Here is a 13,327-nt window from a genome sequence, read left to right on the forward strand (position 1 = left end):
TATTCACAATATGCTCTCGGATTCCTCCATTTTCGTAGCGTTGTGAATAACACAGAAGTTACAAAACCTTGCAAGTCTAACTAATCCAACTCACATGTTCCAGGTACAATACCCCTACTTTACAAACTAGACTTGCTGCAGTGTATTCCTCTTTAAGCATACAAAGTATGATGAATTCCAAGACAGGTGGCCCAGGCCAAAGGTAGGCTTTGTTGGGGGTAATGAATGAGCCAGCGTCTGATTCTTTACTGAAATTGCCTGGAAATATAAAGCTGTGGGCAGCTTTGCTGGTTATGCAGCACTGTATCTGTGAGAATAAATTTGTGCTTGACTCAGGCAATGTCAAAGGTCCCAGGGGTGTGGAACTGGGGCAATGATCTCAAATGTACTATAGCTTTCCACACCAGCTGGGACCCAAAGACAGAAGACTCTTAGCTCTAGCACTGCCTAAGTTTACCCTCCTCTTTTGTAGCAAATGCATTTCAGTTGCATGTTTTATAGTTTCTATTTAAACCTTTCCAATTGTTGTTGATTTGATTGCAAAGCTATGAGGTACATCTTCCAGATTGAGCTCTGGGAAACCCTTCTCCTCCACTGTTGCTAGCTTTACCTGTCAGGCTGTCTCACACAGGTAAAGCTCTGCCATCAGACTTAGATCCTATCTTCTCTCTCCTCTCACTGAACCACATTAAGATTATTGTAGAAAATAATACTGACAGTTCAAAACAAACAAATCTAACAGGCTGCAAAAACACATCCAAGTATACATTGTTCTAGCAGTGCGACACACACACACTCTGGCTGCCCCCTCTGAGCTCACTAGAATATTGAGAATTTTCGACATGTTTGGATGCAGTTAAAACAGATGCTTGAACTGGAAACACAATCGACTTCTTACTCAGAAACTTAGCACAATCATCCTCTACGAGGCTCTTCCTGGATATTACCCAGAAAAAGTCCATACTATGTGCTGTGAAATGCTTACAAAGCATTTTACTTCTGGCAGAGTGTAGAAACTGATACAGGTGTGGTGGTTTTGAATGAATAAACAAGGAGAGGGATGCATCAGCATATGAAAACAAACCAACCATATCCAGGATGGTGCGGTTTAGATTAGCTGACTCAAGGAAATGATAACTATTCCCATTCACCATATGCCTCAAATGATCCTGGTGGATGCGCATGGACTGTTACTGTTTATTGGAGAGTACTGTGCTATGTGTTTTATGGCTAATGTAAGGATGATTTTTGCAGCCCCAAAACTTAATCTCTTTCCAACGAAACACCTGTGCAAAATGCTTTCAAAATGCTTTTTAAATAACCAAAATAACAGAAGTAAGACAAAAAAGATGAAGTGTGATTTCACCTTCCCCTGGGCCATATGTGTTTGCTGCGATCTGATTGGTTTTTCTTTAGCCTGACCTCAAGTCCTACTGGGGGTGGCTCCTCTGAACACTGCCTGTCCCTCAAGATTCAAGTTTCAAGATCATGCAAGAAACACAAGATCACAAGATCATGTGTGTCAATCTGCTTATTGCAAAGCCACTGTATATAAGCTGAACACTAGCATAGTCTTGGAGCAGAGTAGAGGGATGTTTCTGAAATACACTGTGGTGTGACTGGTAGAATTATACACGTTGCCTGGAATGGCTGTGATCAACCATGGGACCAAGGGGTTAGACATTGGATGGCAGGGATCCACAGTCAATGCAACTTTTATCTAAAGCTGTTAAATTACTGTGAATAGACAACTTTACATTAGCTAGCTGACTGTAGTCACATTGTTAATCTTCTATAGCCTAATGCTATTGCCCTATTGTTATGAATGGTAGGATCCAATTTAATATTGCCTTCAATGATGATGAAAATAATTGATTGCAGTGGAGAAGTTGACAGGAATGCTGCCTGGACACTAGCTCATTTCTATGCAATATGGAGTTTACTTTTAGGTGGGAAAAAAGCTGTCAGGCCTGGAAATGTGGGGAGTATTCACCAAATCCCTGTACGTTGACATGTGTCACTCAACACAAATGTCACCTGGTGGCACTAACAGATGACTGAGAAGTCAGTCAGTCAAGACTCTGGGTACCCTTTATGTCATTCTGTCTTTTAGCTGTCTTGGACCACCATGGTGGACTGACAGGCCCACCATTACTGACCTTGTTGCTTGTTGCTATATTGTACACGCAGACAAATATACAAACTGTGTTTCCAAAAGACCCCTTCTGAAGAGTTTGCCACAAAAAAAATGGATGTTACTGTCTACAGCAGGGCAGAGGACCTTGCTAGGTTTACTTTACATGATGACAATAATGTAGGGACTACTTCACAGCAGGAAGGAAATCATAAAAAGATTATACAGTAGAGTTTTGGATGGAGAAAATGAAGGCAACATACAGTTGTCACAGGGGAGAAGTAAAGTGGTGTTCCAGTTAAGTGACAGGATGTGGAGACACCCACTCAAGACTGGGACCGGTTGACAACACACTGGGGATCAAGGAAGAGGAATGAGAGACAGTATAAGGAAGAGTTTGACAGGAGGGGGGAAAGAAAGTGACGGCACAGTTGTGAGTCCTCCCACTCAGTAGTGGCACCCTGCTGAATACATCAAATGGAAAGGAGGAAGATTTGGGAGTATGGAAACTGACTGACATTTTGTTTTGTTTTGCAGTAATCATGCTGACCTTACTTTATTGGGATGTCTCACTGTGCTGCTAGAGCTACAAAATCTGTTCAAGACATTGTAAGCACAGTTGTAGAGATGCATTGTAGATAGAAGTCTATTTCTGGTGTGTACATAGTTGGGACAATGTAACATATGACAAGATATTTTAATGATAATTCCCTACTTGGCCAAACCCTACTTAGTCCAACCTTTTATTATTGTCCATGGAAGGTGAACGTTAAAATCCCATGGTCACGCATTACAGTGTTAATATGGATTTGGGTAGTAGACTTAACAGGCTGTTTCCACTGCAGGAACTCAGGACAGATGTGTACAGGAACAGTCCCACAATCAGACAGTTCTGAATTTGTATCTGTTACCAAGTGGAATCTAACTTCCAGTTTGTCTTTTATGTCTGGCTGCTTCAAGTGACTTTCACACACAATTGTGTTGGGCTGCCCTGAAACAAGTTCCTGCAGTGGAAGAACACCTTTTGACATGCTGAAACGTGGGTAAGACTATCCTGATTAAACTAGTGGGAATTGGAAACTCGGAAAAGGGAACCTCTAGAAACTTCTCTAAACTTCTTTGTATAATTTGGATGTTACATTTTCCAGACTGAATCTCTCAGAACATCTGTTGTCTGAGTTACTAACAAGCTAATAAGGCTGCATTTGTACTGGTACATTTTGTACCTTTTGGTCTGTCTGAGCTCATTAAAGCTAACCACCACAACAACAGCTTGATCTTGTTCAAGAACAGAAAATCAGAGACTTTATTCCCCCTCTGTGAACATTAATCAGACCCTTAAACTGCAACTCTTCCTGTTGTTTTCTTTATAAATTGTGTTAATATCTGCACATTTATGTGGCACTTTTAAATGGAAAAGGATGAGAATGATTAGCGTGACGAATGCGTCCACATTTCTCATCATTTACAACAAGTACGAGTTTGTATTTGCGGCACAATAATCAGTCACACTCGAAGATGAAGGAGATGACAAGAAGCAGCTCAAAGGCGCTTCTTTATTTAACACTGATGTTTCATACACTTACTATGATAAATCGGCGTTGGACAAGTGATCGTAGAGCAGTTGCTTTCTCTCTGCCTCCATCACTGTCATGCATTTTCTTCCTGAAGCATCATAATAATTAAACTGTGAAACTTGTGAAACCTCCTGCAAATTACAGACACTTTCTACAAGCTTGCTGCATTGTCAGTCTCTATATCCCTAAAACCTGACCCAGTGCTTCAAAAGAGTGGTGCAGATTTTCACCTGGAAGCTACGTAGTTCATGCCATTATGAATGTCTAAAGATGCTACACATGTGTAGAAAGTGTGTGTGTGTGTAAGGTGATTGTGTGTATCTGCATGTGTGCTTTAATCCCTCCTTTTTTCACTGCGGCTGGACAGAAAATGTCAGCAAGTCAAAGCTATTAGAGCGCAGCACCGACCTTTCATTCATCTAGCTTTGCTGTTGTGTGTGTGTGTGTAATCTGTTCTCTCTTAATAGGAAATTATGCTGCACACTTGTGCACTCACACGCACACACATATAATAGGTAGACCTTGTAAAAGTGATGCTGTTGTCAAAACCGTAGTGTAAGACTAGGAAGGAAAGAAAATTATTTCAAAGACAAAATGCAAGCTTGATCTCCTGAAAACATGAACACATTTATTTTTAATATTCAACAGTATTAACAGAACAATGCCATAGATCAAAACACTGGCAGAGTAAAGGCTGTTCATTGTTCAGGAACTGTATATAAAATGCCTTTACTCTAACCAGTTGGCAGGGGAATCATTTCTTCTCTTTGTGGCAGTATTATATTTTAAAGGCTATGAGAAGCTAATAATTGTGTGTGTAACAAAGGATTGCTGATAAGTATGAGTTTGAATTTTGGCCATTTATGTGGAGTTTGGATGCACTAACACCAGTTAGTTAACTTCAGTCCCTAGCAACCAGTTTCAGTTCTTAACAAGGAATTCTAAAGTGTCCCTAAGGCCAAATCCAAGGCCAGTGTTGTGATTCTCGGGCTATCTTGAAATGTTTGTGTACTGAACTTGTGACCTCATGAATCCAGCCAGACATGCAATGGTTGAATGCTCCTGATATGTCTTGAAGTCGCACAGGGGATGGAACAAAACCACAAAAACACAGCAAGATCATGATGTACAGTTCCTAGTGGGAGCACGTGATTAGGGTAAACCAAGGCACCCTGTAGTGAAAAGTTTCAGTGTTGCTTATATAATATTATTTATATACTATTTTTAAATATTTTATTTTATTCTATTTGTATTTCCCTTTGATTGGCAGGGTGTACTCTGCCTCTCACCCGTGGATAGCTAGGATAGCCTGCAGCCCCCCGTGACCCAGCACTGCAGGATAAAGCAGGTTCATGGATAATGGAGGGATGTATCTTATTCGTTGTAAATATTTTCTAGATTTATTTTATTATTATTTATATCAATCTATGTGCTGAAGCCTGTGTCCTTCTGCTGAAGATGTATTCATCTTATCTCTTGAAATCGTGCAAGAATTTGGCTGCCTTAAAGGCTAAGGGTGACTGTAGACCATGATTATGGCTGCAACTCAAGTGCTGTTAATATGTAAATCTTACCAGGAAAGACGAGGCACTTAATTCTGTCACTTACTGTAAGGGACCTGGTCATAAAAATCCTAGAGCAAACAAACCAGTGCCTTTTGGACTACCAAAAGTCATGGTTGGCATTCTTTTACCTCACAGTGGGATAATGTAATGGGCCTCCTCTTCAAAAGAACACAACACATTTTGTATTATTTTGCGAATTATTTTCTTCTTGTTTGAGCTTTGGGTGCATATAATTTTTTTATTCATTGTTTTAATTATTTTTTTATATAATGAATAAATGAACAAATACTTGTGGGAGTTCTGAGAAGAGAAGCATTGTTCATTTGTGCATACTAACCATTTTGATACAAAGTTGGTTTCGAAACCCACATTTCTGTTGTGTGAAACCCCTTTCTATTTGATATTAATAGTTGACAGAGTATGTGTGTAATATAAAGCTATGGGCACCCTGTGGAAAGGCAGTCTATCTTAGATTGTAACCCCCATTAAATCAACCTTGAGGCTCCAATTAGCATTTCACATGTTAATGGTTAAAAACCAAAGGGGCCAGCTTGTCAGAATACCCATTGAAGCTTTTCTTGATTCCCACAGGTGCTATTAGCTTACCAGGTTGGATTTCTTGGACAAGCTAACAAATCTGCCATGATTCCTAAAGCCCCTTTTACTTCCATTGACATGAATTCCAACAAATCCTACAATGAGTCCCTTGGGTCCTATGTACCTGCAAAACACTCAACAACAGGATTCCCAGTGGAGGTGAGCAGATCGTGTGATTTAGTACCTACTTCTGTTCTGTTAGCTGTGAAATACAAAATATTTACGACAGGATTTTCTTCTCCAAAGTCCAGTCACAGCAGGAATGAGAGTTTTAAGGGGTCAGTGGTGGTAATTGAGGAATAAGCCACTAACCCACTACATGCAAATTTATCTTGTGTGTAAACACAACTCAGAACTAAGAATTTAAAAGTGGAAACCAGAGAGTGTAACAATAAGGCAGGATTTTCAGGAAGGATGTTTTAATGATATCAAACAAGCAATTTTATGGTTAAAAATAAGCAGTAAAATTCTGCCATGTTCACCCCTGTCCTGTGAAAACACATTTGGGTTGTGTAAGTTTTATTCACACCTTTCCGGACACTACCGGCATCATTTTCTGCTGCCGTTAATTTGCTGTAAATGAAATGTCTGCCACTAACAATTATAATTTGTGCCTTTATGGCCTAATAAACGTTTTATGGCAAAAATAATGGGTCTTCTTTTTAGACCCTACATAACACTAATGTTGTGACCATTGTTTGTATTCTACTTTTCATGATGCATTGTGGGATACATTGAGGGCACTATATGGGGTCTAAAAATTCTCACAACGCATTCGGATAGTACTACAAAATGGCAAAGACACTATATAGGGCCACATATAGGGATTTCAGACACAGCCCAGATGATTCATTTATTTATTTATTTAATTATTAATTGCCCTTGATATCATATAAGTCAAAGGTGTGGTAAACATAAGCTCAGGCCCTTTAAAGGCAGTGATCTTTTTCTGCACTGGATGAAACTCTCTCTCCTCGCCTGTCCACCTCAAATGGCTGCTGCCTGCCAGGCCTCCAGGGATTTTCCATTTTAACTGACGTGTGTGGATACACGCCGCTGTTTGGAGTAGACAATGTGTAAATAATGAACTGATAAACACCTTGTTTCTTTCATATACATTTGATGTACATCAAACCACTGAATCAGCTGGAACGGACTTGTGACAGATGGGTTTAAAATGTGTGTGTGTGTGTGTGTGTGTACACAGTGGTGTGCATGCGTTTTGCATTAGCATAAATGTTTTAAAGGAGAGGTCTGTATGTCTAGATTCAAGCCTGTGATTGTTCATGCATGATGTGCAGAGTAGGTGAATCGCTGTGATTAAAGCAGACGTGATTGATTTTCTTCATATGCGAGTGGGCGGTTGGATGTCGGCCTGCAGTATGTGAATGTGCATTTTATTTTATTTTTTCTAAGCTCTACGAAGAGCCGGCATGTGGAACATAGAAGGGAAATTCAAAGACCTTGCTGCTGTAGGAGGAAGGGTTAATTGTATATATGGTCATTTATTGTCACAGCTTCAATTTAATGCTTTCGTATTTGTATGCCATGATAAGGATTTTAAAGATCTAAATTCATAAAATGGAGAATTAGCTCCAATTAGCTTGAACACACAAAAGCAAAATAAAATAAAACAATAAAATCTTCACACAACAGTCCAGCCTTCCCGTCTAATAAAACTGCCTTTAGTCTTCCATTGAATGTGCCACTGAATCTCAACATATGTGGTGAGAACTATGTCATTAAAATCTAAAACACAGCATGTGTTCTTTGCTCTGTTGTACCTCCTTCTTGTAACCCAGGTCATTTTATGGGGTTTTGTATTTTAATCACCTGTTTTTACCGTCCGAACTATCGCGAGATTTTTTTAAACTATCGCAAGGGTTTAACGTGGCTCCGCGAGATGCTGCGTGATTTCCGCGTCTCTGCTTTAAAAAATGGCTGCGCCCTGCTCAGAGCACTGCGGTGAGTCGGTTCGACGGGAGCTACAGGTAGTTAAACAACTCCTCTTAATGTACTCTGTACTTTTTATTATCGTAATTGGTTCACTTCTTAATCCTTTTAGATGCCTCTTTTACCGCATACAAACCGTCTGCAAAACTTATGCACAATCGACCAAGACTGGTGAGTCAATTGTTGTTGTTGTTTGTCAGCTCGGACCTAGCGTGTTAGCCTAGCTCTGAGCTGGTGCTTTGAGACTAGTCGGACAGTGTGGGTTGTAGTGCTGACTACACTTGTCCCTGTGTTATTGTGCTCATTTAGCACAGTCTTTTTTTAATTAAGTTAATCATGTACATGTGGAAACTGTAAGAATGTTTAAGTATTGTCAACATACTGACTGGTGAAAGTTAATGTTATGTTTAATGCAATGTTAATTGTTGGACCTGTTTTACACAGGCCAGGTCCTATATGCAGATGGCGAGCTACCCTCTAAGAACCTGAAACCCTGAATACTTCCTCCAGAGCGGTAGGAGGCATTGTAGCCTGATTTTACCTCACTGACCTACACGGACACCTGAGAAAGAACTGATTGAGCTAACCCATGAACTGTTCCGTACACTCTTTTGCCAACTGGGAAATCTGAGACCAAGAGGACAGTTTTGTAAACTCAGTTCATCGGAATTAAGAACATTTAAATCGAATGAAAGTCCTGCTTGGATTTGAAACTGACATCATGATGGAGCACTGCTTAAGCAAAATCAAATTCTAGAATCTTCTTGTAAATATGACTCACTGTAAATATTATTTTTTTTCCTTCTGTTACAATATATTATATTTCCAGCATACTTGTGTTTCCTGTGGTGTTTTAAACAAATCCACGTTCCTCCCTGAGCCGAGCTATTAGATCTTCTGAGCCCAGTAACTATATGTAAAACAATTACATCTACATCATATTACATTCTTCTTGTAAAATCCACTGTACACGTGGTTGTTCCCTGAATACCCTTAAGAGTCAAGGTCCAACTGTAGCCATAGTTTCCTGCTGGATACCAACAATCCTACAGTTTCCCTGAAAATAAGCTTCAATTAAAACAAACATGACAGGACTCAACTAAACAGCAGGTAGGAGCCAAAATAATCCTCAGATGGGAATGTAATATACTTTTATAATAAGTGATGCAACATCTTAGAGGGTTACGTTCCCTGGCTAGTCCAGGGGATGAGGTGAAGCAACGATATTGTTATACCCAGGCCTGAGGAAGAGACAGGAGGTGGAAACTGTGACTGTGAATAATTGTGAATATTTAGTAAAATAAAGAACAAAATGACAGACGCAAACACAAAGGCAACACACAAAAGATCTTACTGATCGCCATGCTCTCGTCCCACTGGACAAGTTGGCCCACTGGCCCTGGCCATGTGCACGCAGCCAGTGCTGAAGAGAACCAAGTTGAATCACTTGGTTCACCAGCAGTCACTTGGTTCACTTGGTTTACCAGAAGTGCACACGGTACCTGGACACAGAGTACAGAGAAAGGCACAGACATACACACAACAGAAACTAATACCAACATGTAACATAGAGATACAACATACAGATATGTGTGTTTTGCCAATGTTGCTTGACTAATAAATATAGAATGGAAGAGACTTAAGTTTTCAGACAATTCTTTAGCGAAATGAGCTCCCTTGCTATTTTGTTCCATTGTGCCCATTGAGCAACTAAAAATAAAATTAAAAAAACTGTTCCTCAATAGATTTATTATAAAAATTTTTATGACTTATTACTGTAGCTCAATTTTGAGTTTTGATATTTTGTCAAACCAAGTAAGGACCTCAGTATATCTAAAATCCTGCCTATGGCCGCAAACTTCGTGCTTGAGAATGGTAATTGACACACTGTCTTTAGAGGATACTTGTTTTACCCGGATACCAGCATCTGTAGTCACACCTTATTAGTGCATTTTGTAGTGTAGTGTTTTAATCAGGGTGGGACTCATCACGGTTGTCAAATATGGTGTAGAGAGATGGGAGTCTGTTTAACCCAAACAATTTTTGAAACCTAACCAAGAGGAAGGGTTAGAGTACACTTCCAGCCACCTTCCACCTCTTCTGTGCAATCCCATGGCCTGTAGTAGTGTTTTGACCTCTTGGCAATAACTTTCCCTGCCCTCAGTCAAGTGGTTGGGATTTTCTATAATGTGCTGGGGTGTTGATTTTAGTACATACATTGCCCCGAGTTGACTTTAAATAAATAAAACTAAACTGAATAAGATGAGATTTGGAGCAGTCGGATCTTTTACAGTGCTACAATTTTCTTCTCTGGCCAGCACGTACTTCTGTCACAGCATGCGTGCCAGTCAGAATCCTACAATCCTACGTGCCAATCTTTCTGTTCTGTTTCCTCAAAGCATAGTGGGTGTTTATATATTTGGCTGGAGATAGAAACAAACTCAGCAAAGCAAGCCGGTCAAACACCTGCAATCTACCCCTGACTGTACAACATGCAAAATATGCCCACTCGCCTTGCTTCGCTGCTACTCCTAGGCCAAATTCAATCATACCGGAGTGTGTCTCTCCTGTTTTCATCAACCATCTTCATCATTTCCTTCCATAACACAATAAAATAGGAATGTAATCAAACACAGGAGCCATAATCCAATTGAAATTCTCAGCAGAACACTTTTTTTTGTCCTTGCAGATCTCATGTCATCACTGGGACACTGTGAGTGGCTCCGTTTGTTTCATCAGTTATTTGGACTGGATCAAATACAGTGCTTCACTTGGCCTCTCAGTAACATTACAGAAAAAACTTCCATTCTCCAAAGACACAAGACAAATCAACCAAAGCGTTCATGGTAACACTAAATTAACTACTGTGCTGCATCTGTATGTACAGTTCAAGTTCTTTTATATAATTTATGACAAACTTTGAGGACTCAGGGACATAAAAAAGTTGGTGGAGACAAATATTTCAAAGTCTAACTACATCCATGAACCTGTCCATACAAAATTAATTGGCCAATAGGGATGCAGCACTGAAATACCCAACCACAGGAGAGCTTAGTGTCAAAACTGAAGGAATTGGTTGCAGAAAAGACTGATCCTGATCAGTGAGACAAGAAGCATTGGGAATGCTGAAAGGAACCAGTTGAACCATTGAAACATTAACCCAGGTGCAGACTTTATGCTTCTGCAGGTTTTACAAATCTGCTGCAACTGGCTGACATCCTCCTCCTCCTCCATCTTCTTTGGACATCATTAAACTTGCTGCTTTATATGAAACACTTGAGATCAGACGTTATGATGTAACCCCACCCATCCTGATCGGTGACTCATCACCAGCTCCTCTCACCCTAATGAAAACAGACGCTGATTACAAGAAAAAACGCCAGCCCTTCCAAATTAATTTCCTCATTCTTAGCTTGCTACAAAAACGACTCCTCTCCGGGCAAGCGTGCTGTTAATATTTGATGTGACACGTTACTTCTTCATCAGCATAAAACAATGACAGTGTTGTTTTTTTTATTTGCAAGAAGCTCTGCAGCTGTTTGGATTAAAAGGGAGGTGTGAGGTGCTGATTAGAGAGGGAGGTCGATGCAGTTAAGCAATACGTTTGTGGCTGATATAAAGTTGATTCACGCACAACGTGAAGCGTTTCCACTAGCATGATTAAGAAGGATGTCAGTGCACCTAAATGAGCCGGCAGTGGGATTTTTAGCTATAATGTAAATTTAGTGTTAATACAACAGGCCTGGGTAAAAGAGAGGGAGACTGGTTGAGAGGGTAATTAATACGTGACAGATGTACTTGACTCAGAAATATAGGTTGGAAGCACTTTATTGACGTATTGAGGACATGAGGGAGGGAGAGGCAGAGATAGAGGTGAATGTACTTAACTAAGACTTTTATTTTGACTGCTCTAATTAAATATATTTCATTACAAATTCCTAGACAGACTGAGAGAGCACCGAAGCTCGTTAGGACTTTGATACGTCAAGTACAAATCCCCACAGTGGGAAATTTCCCAGGCAAGCTAACTGATACTTTGATAGAATTTAAGTTGGATGAAAGATGGATGGATGAAAAACATTTATGGCAAATTTAATGCAATGATTAGTAAACACAAAGAGCTTAGTGACACATAAGTGATGTAATTATGGTGAACAAGGGATAACTTTAGCTTATTTAAAGTTGCAGATAAGTGGTCACCCTAAGATATAAGATGTAGGTTTGCAATCTGAGACTATAATATCTTATTCTTAAGCTTCATACAGCACATGGTTATGATGTATATTGTATGTTTTTTTTTCAAACCCCTTCAAAACCTTGCACCCCCCAGAAACCTAATTTCCTTTGACCAAAATTTAAAAAAAACGTGCTAAAACAGTAGAAACAGTAGAAAATATTTTGTAAGTGGTGGATGGGTGGAGCTAGCCAATATCTTTAAAGAGTTTTGTTGGGAGATTTTAAAGGAAATCATCCGACACAGTTTTCCATAAGATTATGGAGCTGCTGCGCAAGCAAATATTGTTCTTATGGCCTTTAATTTGGATGTTAAAAATCAAAAACCATCTCACACTTGAGTGCTGCCATGTTGAAAAAAAGACACCATCTTGGAACGAGAGTCAGTGGAAGACATAAACATGTTTACAGCCTGGTACAAAAGAGACAGTTTTGGTGTAACTGATCTCCTACACTATGTCAGAAATCTAGGCAACCAAGACATGATATTACTGCAGCTCATGTGAGTGTGTTCTGACCCAATCTGTAACCCCATCACACATCCATAGCAGATAATCTTTTCAGACCATCAACCCCAGCCAAGCTTCACATCAAACCTTCCTTTCCAAATGTCAAGATATAAAATGGCCTGATAATCTTATAGTGCGTCCCCCCCACAACTTGACTGAGAAGAATAGATGAGATGGCCTGCAGGTCAGATAAATGGTGCTGTTACAGAAAAGGCTGGAAGAACTCCAACTGCTCAGAGGTTGCCCCTGCTTTAAATGTATGTATTTATTTTAAGATGAAGGACTATGAGATGATAAAGTTAAATTAAAGCCCCAAAACACACACACACGCACACACAGTGGGTATGAGTCAGCATGAGAACAACCCTGATATTACTGTATTTACTTCACTAAATTGCATTCATGCAGATGTTTATAAGGGAAAAAAACTTTAGTATTCACAAGTTTTAGTTCCATTTTTGGCTTTTAGTGGATAATATTGATGGATGAATACATCCATGTCTGGTAATAGCTGTCTCCATAGCCTGCCTACCCATGTGAGCTACAGTAAAATAAAGCTATAAAGTGAGCTGTGTGGTAGTTGATAAAGGTTTCACCTTCTGGTGTGTTATCCCTGTTGTGCCCTCATTGCTGAGATCAGTGCTACATTAGGTACTTGCTGGTCATTGGCCTGCAAAGAGACTTCCTGGTGGCTTCTGACTCACTCCCTGCTGATGCTTGTGTCTATTAGTGTTGGTAAATTGTTTGCATTTGATAGAA

At 39.8% G+C, this 13,327-nt stretch overlaps 1 long non-coding RNA gene across 1 annotated transcript; it reads left to right on the forward strand.

Annotated features, from left to right (window-relative positions):
* Window positions 1–7,762: 7,762 nt before the first annotated feature.
* LOC114442906 (uncharacterized) lies at window positions 7,763–8,659 on the forward strand. The gene is made up of 3 exons (XR_003671392.1): window positions 7,763–7,864; window positions 7,939–7,997; window positions 8,271–8,659. It is a non-coding gene; the product is annotated as an uncharacterized LOC114442906 (long non-coding RNA).
* The last annotated feature ends 4,668 nt before the right edge of the window (window positions 8,660–13,327 follow it).

Source organism: Parambassis ranga, chromosome 10 (assembly GCF_900634625.1).
Source record: "Parambassis ranga chromosome 10, fParRan2.1, whole genome shotgun sequence".
Lineage (NCBI taxonomy): Eukaryota > Metazoa > Chordata > Actinopteri > Ambassidae > Parambassis > Parambassis ranga.